The sequence below is a fragment of the Triturus cristatus genome, chromosome 7 (genome assembly GCF_964204655.1).
Source record: "Triturus cristatus chromosome 7, aTriCri1.1, whole genome shotgun sequence".
NCBI classification, from domain to species: Eukaryota; Metazoa; Chordata; class Amphibia; order Caudata; family Salamandridae; genus Triturus; species Triturus cristatus.
In genome coordinates this window covers 883241477-883260530 of record NC_140590.1, presented here as the reverse complement: position 1 = coordinate 883260530, position 19054 = coordinate 883241477, and positions in this window count along the sequence as shown.

The window sequence follows — 19054 nt, the reverse complement described above, 5'->3', positions numbered from 1 at the left end:
CTTGCCCTGACTAGAGTGGTGGTTTCTGCCTGACTTTGGCGCAAGCTTTAGCCAACCAGAAATCGCCAGTTCTAACATTGGTGATCAGCGGTGGGATTTGGACTTGCGTTTGCGCTGTACCGCAGCAGCAACTGGCTGCACTACAAAACTCTGCCTTAGATAATCACATTTTAGGGATTATTGTTTTTGAGTTCCAGTATTTCTTCCCCTAAAGGTGTCCTTTGTGAATTATGTACTCCTGTGTTAGCTCAGACACTCAGGTTCCTTGTGTTAAACTCTTCTTGAGAACGTCCGCCAAAATAGAGCCTGCTTTTAATTTCTGTGGTCTGTTTAGATACAGTAGGTTGGAGTTGGTAAGGTTCTGTGAAGAGAGAGACATAGAACTGGGTGAGTCAGATACCCAGTCCAAACTGAGGGACAACCTGATCCTATGGCAAAAGGATGAGTGGGAGCGAGAGCGCAGTGAGGAAGATAGGGCCCGGGCCGCACGCCAAGAGGGTGGTGGGTCTGTGGGGAGCCCTGAAGATTCAGAAGAGGAGGAAGGTTACCTGACAGGGACGCCAGTAGACAGTGAAGACCCCATAGATAGGGAGTCCCTTGCTGGGTCCAGTGTCGGGAGCAGCACCCCATCCCTTTCCCTGTCCCCAGAGGAGTGGATAGATAGGAGGGAAGAGAGGGAGCATCAGCTGGCCATGGAGAAGCTCAGGTTAGAGCATGCCAGGGCAATGGCGCAGCTGGGGGTGGAGGATAAAAAGATTGAGACCGAGAGGGTCTTAGCTCAGAAACAGATGGCGGAGGCTGAGAGGGCCTTCGCCAGGGAGAGATTAGCTCTGGAGGGTAAATTGTCCCCAGAGCGCAGTGGTAGTTTTCTGGATTCACCAGTGAGGGTAGTGTCCAGTGGTGGCAGCGATAGAGAGGCCAGTGCAGAGAGTCCCGTTCCCGATTCCCCGAGTATGGTACCTGTTTCCCAAGAAGAGGAGTATAGGTTGAAGTTCAGGGGCAGTAGGAAGCTGCCTCACCAGGATTGGGGGGATTTTGTGGATGAATGTGATGATGCACTGTGCGAGTGGGAGTGGGTTAACAGGAAACGTGATGTTAGGAATCTGTTTAATCTGGTTCTCAAGGAGCAGGTGCTCAGGAGTTGTTGTCCCGAGTTGCGCCAACACCTGTTGGAGTATGGGTTTGCTAGTCCAGGGGACCTTGCAAAAGAAGCGGACCGTTGGGAAAGGGCCCAAGGTTCTGATGAGGTATGGGAGAGTGCTTCCAACAGCAGTGGCTCAGGGATCTTCCCGTCTTGGATGGGGGTAGAGGTTCAGAGTAGCCCAGCTAGGTCCCAGAGTAGTGAGAGGGGTGTAGGGGCTCACGGCCTATCTCAGTGGAGTAGGAGTTAGCGGGTGACTTTGAGTCCCCAGAGGCCCGAAACCCAGTCTCAGAACCTGGATGGTTTCTTCAGGGAACACCAGGTTGGGGGCCTAGGCTGTCCTGTTAGGCCACTTGAGGAGGATCGCCCAGTGTATGGAGAACCTGGAGTCTCTGTAAGTAGAGCTCCAGTGGTTCTGGTGTCAGGCAGTACCGCTCCAGTAGGGAGGGTACAGAAGTCCAGTGAGAGGAGTGGCATGGGGCTGTGTTCCCCGGTGGGGGAGCCAGTGGGTCAGGGACCAGCCGGGAGGGCTGAGTCGCCTAGAAGTGACCATGGCGACCACACGTCTGTCCTGGGGGATCTTCGCGCACTGTCAGGTGAACAGGGGACGGGAGATCTGCGCCAGGCAGACTGTCATGCAACATATGAGGCATATGTTACTCTTGGGGGGATACTGTGTGAGTCTCCAGAAGTCCTGGAGTGCCAGGCAAGTACTCCACCAAAGGTTCTAGACCAGAGGATGGGAGGCCAGGTTCAGGATCAGCCTGACCTGAAGGGTAGGATGACTGTAACCAGTGTCCTGACCGGTTCTTCTTCCGGAGGTACAGCCCCAGTTGGTAGGGAGCAGGACTCTGGAAGGGGGTGCAGAGGGTGGGAGAGCCCGCCTCTGACCCCGGTGCAACCTGAGGGGTTAAACCCTAGGTTGGGAGACCAGTTCTCAGGGAGAGGTCCTGAGCTGGTGGGAAAGTTGATTTCTGAGGGTGCCTCTCAGAGGAGGAGAGGACGGAACCCTAGAAGAAGAGGTAGGGGGAGGAGAGCCTCACCCGTGACTTTTGGTCAGCCTGAGGGTACGGACCCTAGGCTGGAAGATCAGTGGATGTTTAGAACAGCCCTGATGAGGGGTAGAGTGGAGAATGGCTGCTATGTGCCAGGGGTTACTACCCCCCACTCTGTGGTTAGGCAAGGACCAGTGGCGCCTAGATGGCCTAGGGCCTGGTCCTGGCCGCGGACAGCTGAGGAGTACCAGTGGGGTAGCCCAGTTGGTCCGCCGGGTTTTTCCAGAGGGAACCACGTGGGTTCAGAGTGGCGTAAAACCGGAGAGTGTCCCTGCCGTTGCGGGCCTGCGTCCGTGTTTTATTGCCCAAAGCAGGGAAGACCATCACCGTGGTGATTGGTCTGCCCTGCGTTTTGGCTGGAAGGGGGTTGTGTTGGACTTGGCCCTTCTGGCAGGTTCACCCCCGAGACTTTTTGCTTTTTATTGGTGACTTGGTGTAGTGCTTTTTGGTTTCTGCGCACTTTACCGCTGTGTCCCAGGGTAAAGTGCGTGCGTGTGTGAGGTTGGCCTGCCCTCCCATAGGAATGCATGGTGGAATGTATGTGTCCTGGTAGTTCCTGATGCGTGGGGTGTGCAGGCCCGTGTTTGGTATGTGCGGACTCGTGTGATTGAATGCTGCGCGATGATGTGTGCGGCGTGCATGTGCCTAGTGTGGAAGTGCCACTTCTAGAAGTGGGCACTTCGGTGTGCAGTATGAAATGTGTGGCTTGTCTGGCGATTGGCTGGTGGAGGTCATGTGACGGGCTAGGGATTCCCCAGAGTCAGGAGGAGTCACCCAGTGGTGAATGGGAGTTTAGCATACTGATGGCTGGGGAGGAGTACACCTGGGTCCTGAATAGGACAGGGCTTTCCCCACACAATGCTGGCTCCGGCCCCTGTGGTGCGTCTGATGACCCTAGCCCTGCCAGTGAATAGGGAGAGGGGCTGAGCAAAACAATGTGCTCAGGAACCTGTTGTAACTGGTTCGCCCCTTCCCTGCACCTTCAGACAAAGACTTTTACTGTATAAAAAGGGGCTGTGCCCCTTACAATTTGTTCTCTTGCAGGATCCACTTGAGGGGGGGCCTGCTGCTGCTGGGCGCCAGGAGAGACCGCCACTGGGGACTGCCTCCCTGCTGGAGGGCCCTGTGAGCTGGCTCTGGGCCCAGTCTTTGCCCCCCTGCCTTTTGAAGACTTTATTGCTGGACCCTTTTGCTTGTAGCGCCTGGGAGCGCTGTGATTTGCTGTATAGCGCTAGGAGCGCTTCATTTTGATGCCCTGGCGTTTCCAGCGCGCTCCTGTGTCGCCCCGTCACAACCGAGGGAATCCCCGGCGTAGGGATTCCCCCCCTCGGGTATCGGATCGAGCGGGAGCCCACCCCGCATTGTGTGTTCGTTGGCGGGTGCCCACCCCGCTTATCTGATCCTTTCGTTGGCGGGTGCCTACCCCGCTTATGGGTGGTGGTTGCGAGGGAGCCCACCCCTCTCATTGCCGAGAAATCACCGGCGGGCCTCCGGGACAACCGGAACTGAGACCAGGAGGGCGGGAGCCTACCCCGCCTCCTACCGAGCGTCGCGGCTACTCAGAGCCCCGGAGCAGGCAGGAGCCTACCCTGCGCCCCGGGATGCTCTGCCCAGGAGAGGAGTGCGGCAGGAGCGGGTGCGGAGGGGGCGCGAGGCACATTGTCGGTGCCTGCCCCTCCGCGTGGAGAAGAAGCCTCTGAGTCCCCGGAGAGCGGAGACGACGCGGGAGTCCCCTGAAGGCAGCCCGGTAAGTGCAAAGGGCTGGGGGGACTCATGTAGTGAAGGGGGCATTGTCTAGTGTTCAGAGCCGGTTGAGGCTCCAACGAGGCTCCAACGAGGCGCATGGTATTTCTTCAGAGTCCAGTGTGACTCCGACGACGGGGGCAGTGTTTCCGAGCCTCGAGAGGCTCCTACGAGGCCCGCATTGGTTGCTCAGAGCGCCCTGAGCGCTCCAACGAAGGGGAGCATTATTGTTTAGAGCCTGCGAGGCTCGAGGGGACATTTTGGGTGGACAGAGCCCAGAGAGGGCTCCAGAGGCACGCCGGTGCCTGAGTTCATTCCACAGCTGCCCAGCACTTAGTGGGCAGCTGCCACGTTTAGGTTGTGGCCCTCTGAGTTTTGGACTGTGCCTCCTGCGCAGTCTTGCCCCTGACTTTGCTGAACACAGAGCGTCCTAGCCCCTACCAGGCCAGTTGGCCCAGGGACTGCCACAGGTGGTGGCCCATGTGGAGTTTTGCGCTGTTGTTCCAACCTGCACCTCTGAATGTGTTTTTACGCGTCATGTGCCATGTTCTACACCTCTGAATATTTTATGCATCATGTGTTTTCTTTCCTAGCACCTCTGAATGTTTTATGCTTCATGTGTTTACCTGCCCGGCACCTCTGAATGAGTTTATGCGTCATGTGCCATGTCCTACACCTCTGAATGTTTTAATGCGTCATGTGTAATGTGCGTTTACCCCTACAGGTATTGTGATACTTAGGTGGTTGTTTGTCTTCTCCTAGTACAAGTGGTGCTAGTGAGGTCCTAGTTCCCTGCGTGACATTCTCCTAAAGTGGTTAGGGTGGCGTAGGTGGTACTTTCTGGTTACCAGTAGTTACTGGTTGTGTGCTATATATGTTATTTTGTACTACTTTAATTTTATTTCTACGTTCTAAGTGCTAATTCCTGACAGTGGTCCATGTGGCCCTGTCCCCTGTACATATAATCCCTTGTAAATTCTGCCCGTGCCTGTTGGCACATTGTAAAGTGTGTGTTCTTATCTAATGTGTTGTGTATAATACAAAGGCTATTTTTATAGAATACCTTGTGTGGAGTCTCCTTTGTGGTGGGCCTTTAGTGTTGTTGCTGGGTGCGCACGCAAACGCTTTACACATCGCCTCAGAGATAAGACTGACTGCTCGTGCCGAGCTACCAAGGGGGTGAGCAGGGGTTATCTTTGGCGTGTAACTTCCTTGCCCTGACTAGAGTGGTGGTTTCTGCCTGACTTTGGCGCAAGCTTTAGCCAACCAGAAATCGCCAGTTCCAACATATATTATCTACTGGCGGTCGCCAGTAGATAGTTATAGTTAGGACCGAGTTTCCATATGAAATCTCAAAATTCTTTTTTGAATAACTTTGGCGCCGATTGACGAATCCTCGCAAAATTTTCAAAACTAATGGGGCGCTCCGCTCCGCTCCTACCCTGAAAGTCTCGGGGTGATTCGTCAAGCGGGGGCCGAGAAAAAGGGGGGGTCCCAAAACACGTTTTCCCTATGGATTTTTCCATAGGGACTTTAGTCGCAGCTACAGCCCGAACGGCTGAACAGAATTACGTGAAATTTGCCAGAGAGGTAGCCATAAGGTCCATGAAGTGCCTTTTGCAGGTTTGGTGTAAATCTGTTCAGTATTTCCAGAGAAAATAGCATTTAAATCAATATATATATCTGTACCCGCGCAGCGTGCGCGCTGGGTGCGCGCACCTTGCCGTGCGCGAGCTCAATTCTGATTGGTTATTAGATCTTAGTAAACATTCGAATCGGTCGAAACCAGGGAGTGTCGGCCGCCATTTTGTCTCTCGCACTCTGGGGGGGTGAAAAACAAATGTGGAGAACGTGAAAAGGGGGCAGGGTGGACAGTTCCTGACCCCCTAGCCGTGGTCAGGGGGTCCCAGAAGGACCCCCAAGGGCCAAAAAACAATTTTTTTTTTCGAAAAATCGCCGAGTGCGCGCACCCTGCGCGCACCACCCAAACGGAGAAAATTCTGCGAAGTTCGTGCAGCGTGCGCGCACTCCGCAATTTATCGAAAAAAAAAAATGTATTTGGCCCTTGGGGGCAAAGCGCTCCGTGCGCACACGGCACGAACTTTGTAAAGTAGCCACACGGTGCGCGAAGTGCACCGTGTGCAGCCCCGCGCGAGCACGGTGCGTGAAGCGCTCCGTGCGCGCACGGCACGAACAGCGTAAAGTGGATGCCCACGGCGCGCGCACGGTGCGCGAAGTGCACCGTGCGCGCGCTGTGAAAAAGTTTTGTTTAAAAAAATATATTAATAAATACATAACTTAGCATTTAAAAAACCGTACAAATTCCCTGAAAAAACCATAGGTTTCACACACGTTATAGTTAGGAATTAGCCTTTAAAAAACCTTGCAAATTCACTTAAAAAACCATAGGTTTCACACATGTTATAGGTAGCTGGGCATTTCCCTCGTAAAAAACCAATGAAATTCCCCCGTTATAGTTAGTGCAGGCAACTATAACTCACGCGACCGCAATCTTCTGCTGATGACGTCAGATATTACATCACTGATGACATATGTGTCTTTCTGAGATAAAAAATATATATATATGTATAGCTAAAGATGAATGGAGGAAGACATGGGTAAATAAGTGTCTAAATACAGTGATGTAATATCTGACGTCATCAGCAGAGGATTGCGGTCGCGTGAGTTATAGTTGCCTGCACTAACTATAACGGGGGAATTTCATTGGTTTTTTACGAGGGAAATGCCCAGCTACCTATAACATGTGTGAAACCTATGGTTTTTTAAGTGAATATATATATATATATATATCTGCCAAGGTCTATTGAAGAATGAGTAGGTGTATGAGTTTCTGAATGGATGATTTAGCAGGTGCATGACTGACTGTATAAGTGAGTGTTTAAACTTGTTTTACTGAATGCATGGGTTAGTGACTAAACTGTGTAAATGTCGGTATCAGTCTGTCAGTTGGTGTGTAAGTGGCTGCATCGGTTGGTGAGTAGCTCCATGAGTATTTATATGGGTTACTGATTGGTTGTCTGAGTATGTGTATGGGTGCCCGAGTGTCTGTGTGGATGGGTGGGATAGGTGTGACTCAGTGCAAAGATATATGAGTGGTTGATTCATTGGGTGTATGGGTTCAAGAGTGCATGTGGAAACAGCTGTATTGGTGGATGAGTTTGTGTATGAGTGTGTTGGTGAGTGAGTGGATGTCTCAGTGGTACATGTCCGAGTAACTACATATGTAAAAGGCAGTGTATGTGAGAGATGGAGTATATACATTACTGTACGTGAGAGTCGGTGATTGTGAGAGTGGCTGTATGGATGAGTGTGTACATGTATCAGTGATTGAATAAGAGAGTAAGTATGTGTTAGTATCTGTATGAATAAGTGAGGTGGGGTGTGAATAACTGTATAGGTGAGTAAATGGAAGTGTGATTAATTCAATGCATGAATGACTAGGTGTGTGAGTAGGTGTGTGAGTAACTCTGGATGAGTGGCGATGTGTGAGTGTCTGTATAGGTATATGAGGGCATATGAAAGTGTTGTATTGATGAGTGACTGCATGTATGAGTGACTGTATGGGTGAATGAGTGGATGTGTGTGTAGTCCTAGGAATCAGTGAGTGGGTATGTAATAACTGGTATTGGTGTGTCTATGGTTTAAAAAAAGATAGTCTGTATTTTAGAATGGGTGTCATCAGCGATGTCACTGACCATGTCATGAATGATGTAATATGTGATGTCATCAGCAGTGCATTGCGGGGGCGTGAATTATAGTTAGCTGAACTAACTATAACTGCCGAATTTCTCTGGTTTGTTCGTATGAAATGTCCAACTAACTGTAACGTCCCTGAAACCTGCAGTTTTTTCAGTGAATATCAAAAGTTTTTAAATGCTAATTTCTAACTATAATGTCCCTGAAACCTATGGTTTTTTCAGTGAATTTCAAAGGTTTTTTAAATGTAAATTTCTAACTATAATGTCCCTGAAACCTAGGGTGTCTCAGTGAATTTCAATTGTGTAGGACATGTGCAGAAAGAGGAAGAAAGGCGTAGAAATAAGCAAAAGAATGCATAAAGAGGCAACAGAAGTCCAGAAAGACAAATAAAGGTGCAGAAAGAAGCAAGAGATATGCAGAAAGAACCAACAGAGGTGCAGAAAGAGGATTTGTTGCAAAGTCATCCTTTGCCCCCAACATTTTGCTGACTGGTACTGGTGGTAACTGACTACATACACTAGGGTACACTATGGGTTGGGGTACCCCTGTGATTGGCATGACCTCCTCTGTAAAGCCCTAGTATATAAGAGAGCAGGGGAATTAAAACTACCTCTAAGTGAGAGGTGCAGAAAGATGCTTCTTTAAGTAGTAGTTGCGTTTGCAGAGTGGTGGAGAAAGGGTGCTGCGCCTCCGACCACCTCTCAGGAATTCCTCTGCATAGGAATTACAGGAGGTAACAGGAGGAATTCTTGGCCCCCAAACTCCCTCAGGAGTAAAGTAGACTGCATTCCCCATCCTGTAGTCTGCCAGGAGGCACGTTTGCAGAGAGGTGGAGAAAGAGGGTGCATGACCTCTGAAGACGCCTTAACAATCCCACTGTGTAGGAGTTACTGGAGGTAACAAGAGGGGTAGTTGACCACCATGGACATCCTTGGGGGCCAACTACCCCTCCTATAACCTCCAGTAAGTCCCACACAGCAGCTTTGGTAAGTACTCGTAGCAGGACATGCCCCCTTTGCCCACCACTCTACAAACGTGCTCCCTGGCGTGCTCCTGGATAGGGATTGAAGTCCCCTTCGCTGCTGGGGTTCCTTTAGGGGCCAACTAGCCTCTTACCTCTAGTAAGTCCCACACAGTGGGATTGCTGAGAGGTGGACAAAGGTCACACGCCCTTTCTCCACCACTCTGCAAACGCACCCCCTGTCACGTTCTAAGTTGGGGGATTAAGTCCCTTTGAATACTGAGGGTCCCTGGGGGCCAACTAGCCCACCAGGTATCTCCAGTAAGCGCCACACAGCTGGATTGCTGAGAGGTGGTCCGAGGCCACGCCCCCTTTTTACACCACTCTGTAAATGTGCCTCTTGGTGCACTGCTGCTCGCAGGATGAAGTCTACTTGTGCCCTGAGGTCCGCTTCATTTGTTTTTAATTTTCTCTGCAGGATTCATGCACCCAGCACAAATTCTGCCATTTAAAAAAATAAAATGCTTTTTTTGGCAGGACCCCCTCAGCAGGTCTAGGGGGTCAGGGTGTTTCTACCCTGCCCCCTTTTCTTGTCTTTTTATGTTTTTTTAAAACTGTTTTTATTGTATTTTGAATCACAAAAAACACAAACGAAAATACAGAAATATTAAAGAAACAGATCACATAGACCAAAATCAGTTTTGAAACGCAAAGTGTCGATACATGGTATAGTGGTGAGCGGGGGAGGGGAGGAAAACATAAATGGCACCACTGCAGGAGAATTTAGTGACATGTAGGACATTATACAATAATGAGCATTGTAGACCGGCGTTCATAAATCACATGGCAGTGCCAGATTCTTTGCAAGAATACACTAAGACATGATAAAATAATAACAATAACGCTTTAACCGTCTTGCCCGTCTTCAGAAGTTTGCTGGGCCAGGCGATATTGGGCAAACAGACCCCAAAAGCTTTTTGGGCAGTTACAAGGCGGGAGCATTTCGTTATAAACATCTGATTGGGTGTTACAGTAGATCATCTCCTGCTCCCATTCTACAACAGTAGGTACAGGGCCCCTCATCCACCGCATCACCAGTCTATGCTTAGCTAACAGGAGGCCTATCGCCACCAGTTTACGCACATTTTTCCAGAGATGCTTGGTGTACCCCAAGAGTGCCAGCGTGGGTTCCGGATCAAGAGTGAGCCTAATTATGTCATTGAGCACCTGAAAGATCTTACCCCAATAGGCTTCTACCTTTGGGCATTGCCAGGCCAGATGAAAGAACCCGGCCCCCGGCATACCACAGCGCTCACAGTTATCAGAATCACGTAAGCCGTATCTAAAAAGGCGTGGAGGGGAATAATAAACAAATTTTAAATGTGCCAACCTATGATGACCATTTATGGAGATCTTGCGAGTGACTTCACAGCAATAGGAGCATACTTCATCCGTGATTGGGATGCCTATGTCCACCTGCCAGGCCTGTCTAACCTTGCTGAGAGTGGAAGTCTTGTTTTTTAAAATGTTTTTTTCACTGTTTTCTTGTGACTCGGTTACCGAGTCACAAGATGGCTGCCAACACTTCCTGGTTTGGAGTGTTGGCTGCCAATTAGAAGTCAGCTCATGCTCCGGTGGAGTCCCGATTCCTCCTCAGTGCTCAGATATCAAAACTTTTATTTTTCTAATTTCTCTGGAACTACTGAATGGATTTACACCATTTTTTTTAAAAATGGGCTCTTTCTGAACCAAGACCTACCTTTTTGCCAAATTTGGTGTAATTCCGTTCAGCAGTTTGGGCTGTAGCTTTGTCTAAAGTTCCTATGGAAATGAACATGGGGAAAATGTGTTTTGGGACCCCCCTTTTTTTACAGCTCCCGCTTGACGAATCACCCCGAAACTTTGAAGACAAGAGCTGACCGAAGCGCCCCATTAGTTTTGAAAATGTTGTGAAGATTTGTCAACCGACGCTAAAGATATTGGCAAAAGAAAAACAAGAAACAAGGTCCTAACTACTGGCGACTGCCAGTAGGTAATATATATATTTATTTATGTGTTTTATAGAGCGCGAACTTGACCCGTTAGGGTATCAGAGCGGTTCACAGAGAAACATAGGCATGTACAGAATAGGCATAGCATCATCCAGTTATGGAACCAATGAAAGAGGGCAGGCTGCAGGGTACATAAGGGAGATAGGACACGTATTTACAGATTAAATATCCAAGTACTCAAGAAAAGATAACATATTTATAGATTGCGTTAATCAATGTTCGTGACAAGGTCCCATTTGTCTGAAGGAATGAGGTAGATAATCCAAAAGGAGGCAGTAGATGGCCGTAGATCAGGGCTGTAGTGGTGGTAGAGGAAAGTTTAAGCGAGAAATTTGCCCAAAAGGAAGGTTTTGGCACCCTTTTTGAAGCAAGATAGAAAGGGGATTCTTCTGATGTCAGGAGGGAGAGAGTTCCATATTCTAGGAGCAGCCCCGGAGAAAGCTTGGTTGTAAGTTTTTGTTTTTGAAAGCGTGCGGGTTGGAGCAGGAGGTCTCTGGCAGATCGGGAGTTTCTGATTCCTCCGGAGATCACAAGTTTCTGCCTCAGATACGCTGGGGAGTTAGAATATAAGGCTTTGTGTGTGATGCATGCTACTTTGAGCTGTATTCTTGTCTCCAGGGGAAGCCAATTGAGAGCTTTCAAGTGCGGGGAAATATGGTCGAATTTCCTCGTGCCGGTGAGTAGTCTGGCGGCCGCATTGAGGCAGGCTTTTAGAGGTGTCAGGGAGACCTTGGGTAGACCCGAGAGGGTAGAACAGCCATATTCCAGTCTAGATATGACAAGAGCTTGGACTGCCATCTTTAGGTTGGGAGCGTCGAGGAAGGGTTTCAATTTCCTAAGGTAGCTCAGGTGGAATCTGGCTGATTTGGCCATTGAGTTGATGTGGTCACGCATGTTCAGGTTGCTGTTGAGAGTGATTCCCAGGGATTTGGCCGAATCTACGATGGTCAGTGGTCAATTCAAGGCTGTGATAGCCTTAAGCCATGATTTAATCTCAAGGTTGGTATTGGGGGGGCGATCAGGAGAAATTCAGTTTTCTTTGCGTTAAGTCTGAGTTGATTGTATGCGAGCCATTGGACGGTGTGTTCCAAAGTATCGTTCAGGGAGAGGATCTCTTTGAGAGATGAGGTTTTGATGTAGATCTGTGTATCATCAGCGCACATATGATAGGAGATATTAGCAGTGCGTAGAACTTTGGTAAGTGGTTCCAGGTAAAGGTTGAAGAGGGTGGGGGACAGTGTTGAACCTTGAGGGACTCCAACCATGACCGGGGATGGTGCCGATAGGTTGCCGTTGACGAGGAATATCTGGGACCGGTTTTGGAGGAAGGATCTGAACCATTCTAGAACAGTGCCATCCAAGCCCATCCTGAGTTTGAGGCGTTCGAGTAGTTTTACATGGTTGACCGTGTCGAAGGCCGAGGATAGGTCCAGGAGGATGATGAGACAGGTTTTGCCTTGGTCGAGAGCTTGGAGAGTGTCATCAACGATGTGGAGCATAGTGGTTTCAGTACTGTACCCTGGTCTGAATCCGGATTGGAAGTTATTGAGTAGGTGAAACTTGTTGATGTGTTGACTTAGCTGCTGCTGCACACATTTCTTCATCACTATGGCTAAGAGGGGGATGTGTAGTTTCACCATTGTTCATTAAATTTTCCCCAAAAAAGTGTCAAGGTAGGTTCACTGTGTCATGGAAAGTTTGGGGGTGGTCCGTGCAGTGAGGACCAAGAAATAGGGGCACATAATAAGGATGCATTTTAACGTTAATTTCGAGAGGTACGCATAGTCGTATCTAGAACCCGAACTGCTGGTTGGAATTGCACCAAATTTAGCAGAAAGGTAGATGTTGTTATGTAGATTGTGTTTTTTATTACTTGGTGCAAATCTGTTGAATAGTTCTTGAGAAATATACATTGAAATTTATAGTGATATCTCTGGCTGTGGATATTTAGCGACGATTCCAAGATGAATCGGGAATGCACATGCCAACGTGAATCCTGTAATTAGCGGACGTCACCTCAACAGAAAGTTGCGGCCTCCATTTTATCAATTAAAAGACACACAATTGATGGACAGAATACAGAACAAATCAAAACATTCACCCCCAGTCACCAGGTCTGGGTTAAATCCATCATTCTTTTGCTCACCAAGCCAACCCAGTTTAGACCTGGCCATATGCAAATCAGTATTGACCCTGTGCCTCATGGGAATAGTCCAGCCTGAACTGCCAAGCCAGGTCCTCCCTGGACCGGAAACAAGCATCCTAGGACCGGTTTCAGGGTTTCACCCCTCTTCAGCCAGGATAGCTTGATTACAGTGGCACAGTGAGCCCAGGACCCACGTCTGGGCATACCTGGCGCACTTAGGGCGAGAAAGCAAAAGACACACAATTGATGGAAGGAATGCAAAACAAATCAAAACATTCACCCCCAGTCAACAGATCTGGGTTAAATCATCATTCTTTTGCTCACCATGCCACCCCAGTTTAGACCTGGCCATATGCAAATCAGTCTTTACCCTGTGCCTCATAAGAACAGTTCAGCCCGAACTGCCAAGCCAGGTCCTCTCTGGACCGGAAACAAGCATCCTAGGACCGGTTTCGGGGCTTCACCCCTCTTCAGCCAGGATAGCTTGATTCCAGTGGCACAGTGATCCCAGGACCCACGTCTGGGCATACCTGGCACACTGAGGGCGAGAAAGCAAAAGACACTCAATTGATGGATGGAATGCAGAACAAATCAAAACATTCACCCCCAGTCAACAGATCTGGGTTAAATCCATCATTCTTTTGCTCACCATGACACCCCAGTTTATACCTGGCCATATGCAAATCAGTCTTGACCCTGTGCCTCATGGGAACAAGCATCCTAGGACCAGTTTCGGGGTTTCACCCCTCTTCAGCCAGGATAGCTTGATTCCAGTGGCACAGTGTGTCAAGATTCCGTTCCCCAGATCAACTCTCCTCAGGATTCTGGCGATGCAATAAGGGTTCCACCTCTCGACACCCCCAACTCCTGCACTAATGGCACGGAAGGTTAGGGTGATCAAGCGAGGGAAGGGAAGGAAGGGAACAGCAGGGAGTAGAACCTGTAAAGCAATAACAACATATACATACAAAGATTAGCAAAACAAAGTCATATAGACTACTCTCGTAAATTCTCACTAATGGCACTACTCGTGCATTTTCTTGCTACAAACAAACTCCCCTCCAGGAAGAAGCCTCCTTTGCCTCCTTAATAAAGTAATCACCCACACCTGTATGTTCTTTCCGATATACATAGACATACAACCACGCACACACCCCTCTTCCTCACACTCATTTATTCATGGCAAGGCTATAATGAAGGGAAAGACCAGAGCCCCTTATTCTGTGTGTACTGGTAGAAACAGAGCTGCCTGAAAGAACTTTTAGGAAAAAACGGGTTGCTGTGTTCATTGGCCTCACACAGCGTATCATGCAACGGTTCAGAGACACCCTAATTCCTTGAATTATAGATTCCACCCTAAGTCTTTTGAACACGGTTACGTCACCGCGAGCGGAATGCACTTCCCCAATGTACGAAAGAAAGCGTAGCCCACACTCCTCCTGGAGTAATGTCTCGGACCAGGCTTGGGAGTATGTACTGTTCAACTACACCCCATGGGACCAGCGGGCCACCGGGATACTCCAGACATAACAAAGAAAATTACGAGACGCTCCCCGCCTCAAGCAAGGACCACACTTATCTGTTAGGTCCCCTCAGGATTCTCCTGGAACTCTAGAGCCCTGACGTCTTCCGACACAGGAACGGGGTCCAACCCCAGGACGTGCTCCTTAAAAGCGGCAGAGACTGGAACCAGCTTAGTCTCCCTAAGCCACGAAGAAACACCGACGAACTCTCCTCTCCTCCGATCTCCGGAACGAACTCTCACGCCGGAATTACGCACAATGATCCGTGCGAACGTCGCTCCTTTTGACAGCGCGACTCCTCCCCTTTTCAGTCCCTGAGCATTCTGGGGCTTGTAGTCCATGCAGGCACGCGCTACCCGATCCTTACAGTAGGTCCCCCTCCCACGCGCCTCCTAGACCCAGGCTTGTCCGGGTGTCTCCTATGAAAGGCCCGAATACGGGCCGGGGCATGCACGTTGTCGCTGGATTCCCAGGAATCCTCTTCTGCTGTGTACCCCTTCCAGGAGATTAGGTACCACAACCGACCCCTCCGATACTTGGAGTCCACAATGCGACGCACTTCATACTCCTCTCCCATCTCCTTATCCATCTCTGGTGGCCGCCTCTTCTGTCCACCCACCGCTGGCTTCAAAAGACTACAATGAAAGACCGGGTGGATCCGAAGAGAGCCCGGAAGTCGCAATTTGTACGCCACTGGATTGATCTTCTTTACCACCTGATAAGGGCCAATAAATCTGGGATGGAACACACTACGCAGTTTGAAGCGTATATTCTTGGTGGACAACCACACCTTGTCCCCTTCTCGGTACTGTGGGCCCTCTGCTCGGTGCCTGTCTGCCCATTGCTTGTAAGTCAACTTGGACTTGAGCAGATGATTCCTTACTGCAGCGTGACCCTTACGGAGCGCTTGCATGTGTGCCTGAACCGAGGGTTGAGTGCTCGATACTTGTGGCACAGCTATTGGCAAGATCCTGGCACTGAAACCATAATTGGCCAAAAAAGGAGAAACACCTATGGAACTGTGCGTCGCGTTGTTATAGGCCAATTCGGCCATCCATAACAGGGCAACCCAAGATTCCCTTGCCTCCTCCGCGTAACATCTCAAATATTTCTTCAACGTTTGGTTCAAACGTTCTGTTTGTCCATCCGTCTGCGGATGGAAGCTGGTGGACACTGCAGATTCAATGTGGAGAGCTCGACACCACCCTTTCCAAAAGCTGGCTATGAATTGGGGGCCTCTGTCTGACACTATAACTCTTGGCACTCCATGTAACCGTACCACATGTTGCAACAATAGTTGCGCTGTTTGGCTTGCTGTAGGCAGATTTTTACATGGAATGAAATGTCCCATCTTGGTCAGACTGTCCACCACCACCAGAACCGCTGCATACCCCTGATCCACCGGAAGTCCGGTAACGAAATCCAGACTGATGGTTTGCCACGGTGCCTGAGGTGTGGGCATGGGAACTAACTTGCCCCTGGGTTTAGATGTATCTGATTTACCTCGGGCACAGTTCTCACAAGACATCACCCATTTCCTAACGTCAGGTACCAGCGAGACCCACCAAAAATAACGTTGTACCAAAAGGGTGGTTTTGTGTATGCCGGGATGCCCGGCTACTGGAGACTCATGACACCACGCAAAAGCCTTTTTCCTCAAAGCCTTTGTAGGTAGATACAATCTTTGATCCAGGAAAGGAAGCCCCTGGCGTATCGACCGTTCAGTATCACGATCAGCCCACCTATTCCAGTTTTCCATACTCTTGTGATCTCTTATGGTATCCAGATATTTCTCAGCCTGTATCCCACAGACCACCTTGGAGGACGGAATGATCGCCGTCTCTGATACTTCGTCTTCCTCTCCGGTGCTTAGCATCCTGGACAGGGAATCCGCCTTCCTATTGTCCGCTCCCGGTCTGAAGGTAATAAAGAAGTTATACTCTTCGAAGAAAAGCATCCATCTCATTTGTCTGGGGGATAGCCGTCTGGCTGTTCTTAGGTACTGCAAATTTCGATGATCGGAGTACACAGTGATCGGAAACCGAGCCCCCCATAAGTAAGGACGCCACTCCTGGAAAGCCTTCTTGATAGATAGTAACTCCTTTTCAGCTATGTTGTAATTTCTTTCTGCGGGGAGAAGTTTCCTGGAGAGATAGGCCACAGGATGCAGCTGTCCAGTGTCCTTGTCCCTTTGTGACAATATGGCCCCAACTGCTTCGTCTGAGGCATCAGCCTCCACTATGAAAGGAGTATCCAACTTAGGATGGCGTAACACGGGGGCTGAAGTAAACGCCGTTTTTAGGACCTCAAAAGCCTTGCCTGCTGCAGGAGTCCAAGCAAACGGCACCCCCTTTCTGAGGAGACGGGTGATAGGAAGGGCCTGTTGCGAGAACCCATGTATGAAGCGTCTGTAATAATTAGCGAAACCCAGAAAGCACTGCGTTTCTCTAACGTTGCTTGGAACCGGCCACTCTTGCACCGCTTGAATCTTTCTTTCTGACATACTCAAACCCTCCGGGCGAAGTATCACCCCCAAGAATTCCACTTCTGTCACACCAAACTCACACTTGCTCAGTTTGCAGAATAATCGCTGCTCTCTCAATACTCGTAATACTTGATTCACATGTTCTGTGTGACTTCTCACCGAATCCGAAAATATCAGTATATCGTCTATGTAGACCACAACTGTCTTATCCACATATTCCTTTAGCACATCATTTAAGAAGTACTGGAATGCCGCGGGGGCATTGCATAACCCAAACGGCATTACCAAATACTCAAAAAGACCATAGCGGGTCTTGAACGCCGTCTTCCACTCATCCCCTTCGCGCACTCGCACCAAATGATATGCGCCTCTAAGATCTAACCTTGTATATATCTTGGCCTCGCGCACTTGATCCAATAAAACTGGAATGAGAGGCAGTGGATACCTATTGCGAACGGTGTTCTTGTTCAGCATGCGGTAGTCACAACACGCTCTCAACTCCCCATTGGCCTTAGATATAAAAAACAAAGGAGATGCTGCAGGAGATCTGGAAGGACGAATAAACCCTATCTCCAAGAAGTGATCCAGATAAGCCCTGAGGTATTTGGTCTCAGGCTCAGAGAGAGCATAGACTCTACACACCGGAATGGTGGCTCCTTCCACTAAGTCTATTTGACAGTCATATGGCCTGTGGGGTGGTAGCGACTCTGCCTGCGTCTTGCTGAACACCTCGGCAAAACAAGAATATTCAGGAGGAAGGCATACCTCTTTCTCCGCTGCAGTGGCTGCTACGAACGGGCAAGCCAAGACGGACGCCCCCAACCCCCATCCTGGAACCAAATGCTCCTGACACTCCTCCGATAAGAACAGGACCTGTCTCTTTCTCCAGTCTATGGTCGGGTTGTGTACCCGAAACCAGGGCATTCCTAGAATCACCTCATACTGAGGAGCTTCTATGATGTTTAATGCCACTGATTCTATGTATCTTCCTTCTCCTACTCTGGTAATCAACCTGAGTTGTTCGGTTTGTTCGATGAGGAGACCGGAGGTGAGTGGTTTTCCATCTACCGCCAGCACTTCCTCTGGGATATTGCGAGACACCTTCCTGAGGTCCAGTTGAGCTACCAACCCCCTGTGTATAAAGTTTCCTGTAGCTCCAGAATCCAACATGGCCTTAATCTGATGAGACTGGTGGTCGTTCTCTAACCACATAACCATCTCTATATGTTTTTCTGTGTCACCCTGATGGGTAGTGGCAAGCGAAGGGATCCTCCAAAGCTGCTCTCCTGTCGCCTCTGTTTTTTCTTGCGATCCTTCATGCGGATCCGGACTCTGGACTGTGGCTATTGTCTTTCTATTCCGGTTATTCCCCCCCAGACGCTTGGGTCGAGAGGGACATTCCCGGACATAATGCCCCTTCTTACCGCAATACATGCAAAGCCCCTGAGTTCTTCTGCTCTCCCTTTCCACTCTGGATAGTGGAGCCCGAATGGCTCCCACCTCCATGGGCTCTGATACCACCGTGTTGCTGGTGGCTTCATTTCTGGGCCTATCACCTCTAAACCTCTCACCACCTCTATCTGCTAGGCGTCCATCCAACCGCAAGGCTAAACTGACCAAATCGTTGCACGTCTGAGGTTGAGGATCTATTCTGGCTATGACATCTTTAAGCTCGTCACATAACCCTTGGTAGAAAAGTGACATCCTCTTTTCTTCGGGCCATGCTGCTTCCGCCACCAACCTATTGAAGGTGGTCAGATACGTCACTAATTCAGTCTTTCCTTGCTTTAAGGTCAAAAGCTCTTTGTCTGCGCTGAATGACGTAGTGCGTCGGTCAAATACCCCCTCCAGGGCTGCTCTAAACTCGTCCCAATCATACAACACATGGTCATTATGTCGTACTAGCGGAACCGCCCAATTTGCTGCGTCGCCCGCCAAATAAGAAATGGCGAATGCCACTCTGGAGTGGTTAGTCGGGAACGAGGACGGCCTACAAGAAAAATGCATCAGGATTTGAGTCAAAAATACCTGTATCTTATGGGGATCCCCAGTGTACCTTTCGGGATTTGCTAACGGAATGGGTGGGGGCACATTGACCTGAATGGGATTAGGGCCAGTGCTAGCTTCAAAAGGGTTTCGTGACAACCGGTCTACTTTCTCCCGTAAGGCCGCTGTTTCCGTCCTAGACGCCACCAATTCCTGTTGAACAGCCGCTAGTGCTTGTAAAAC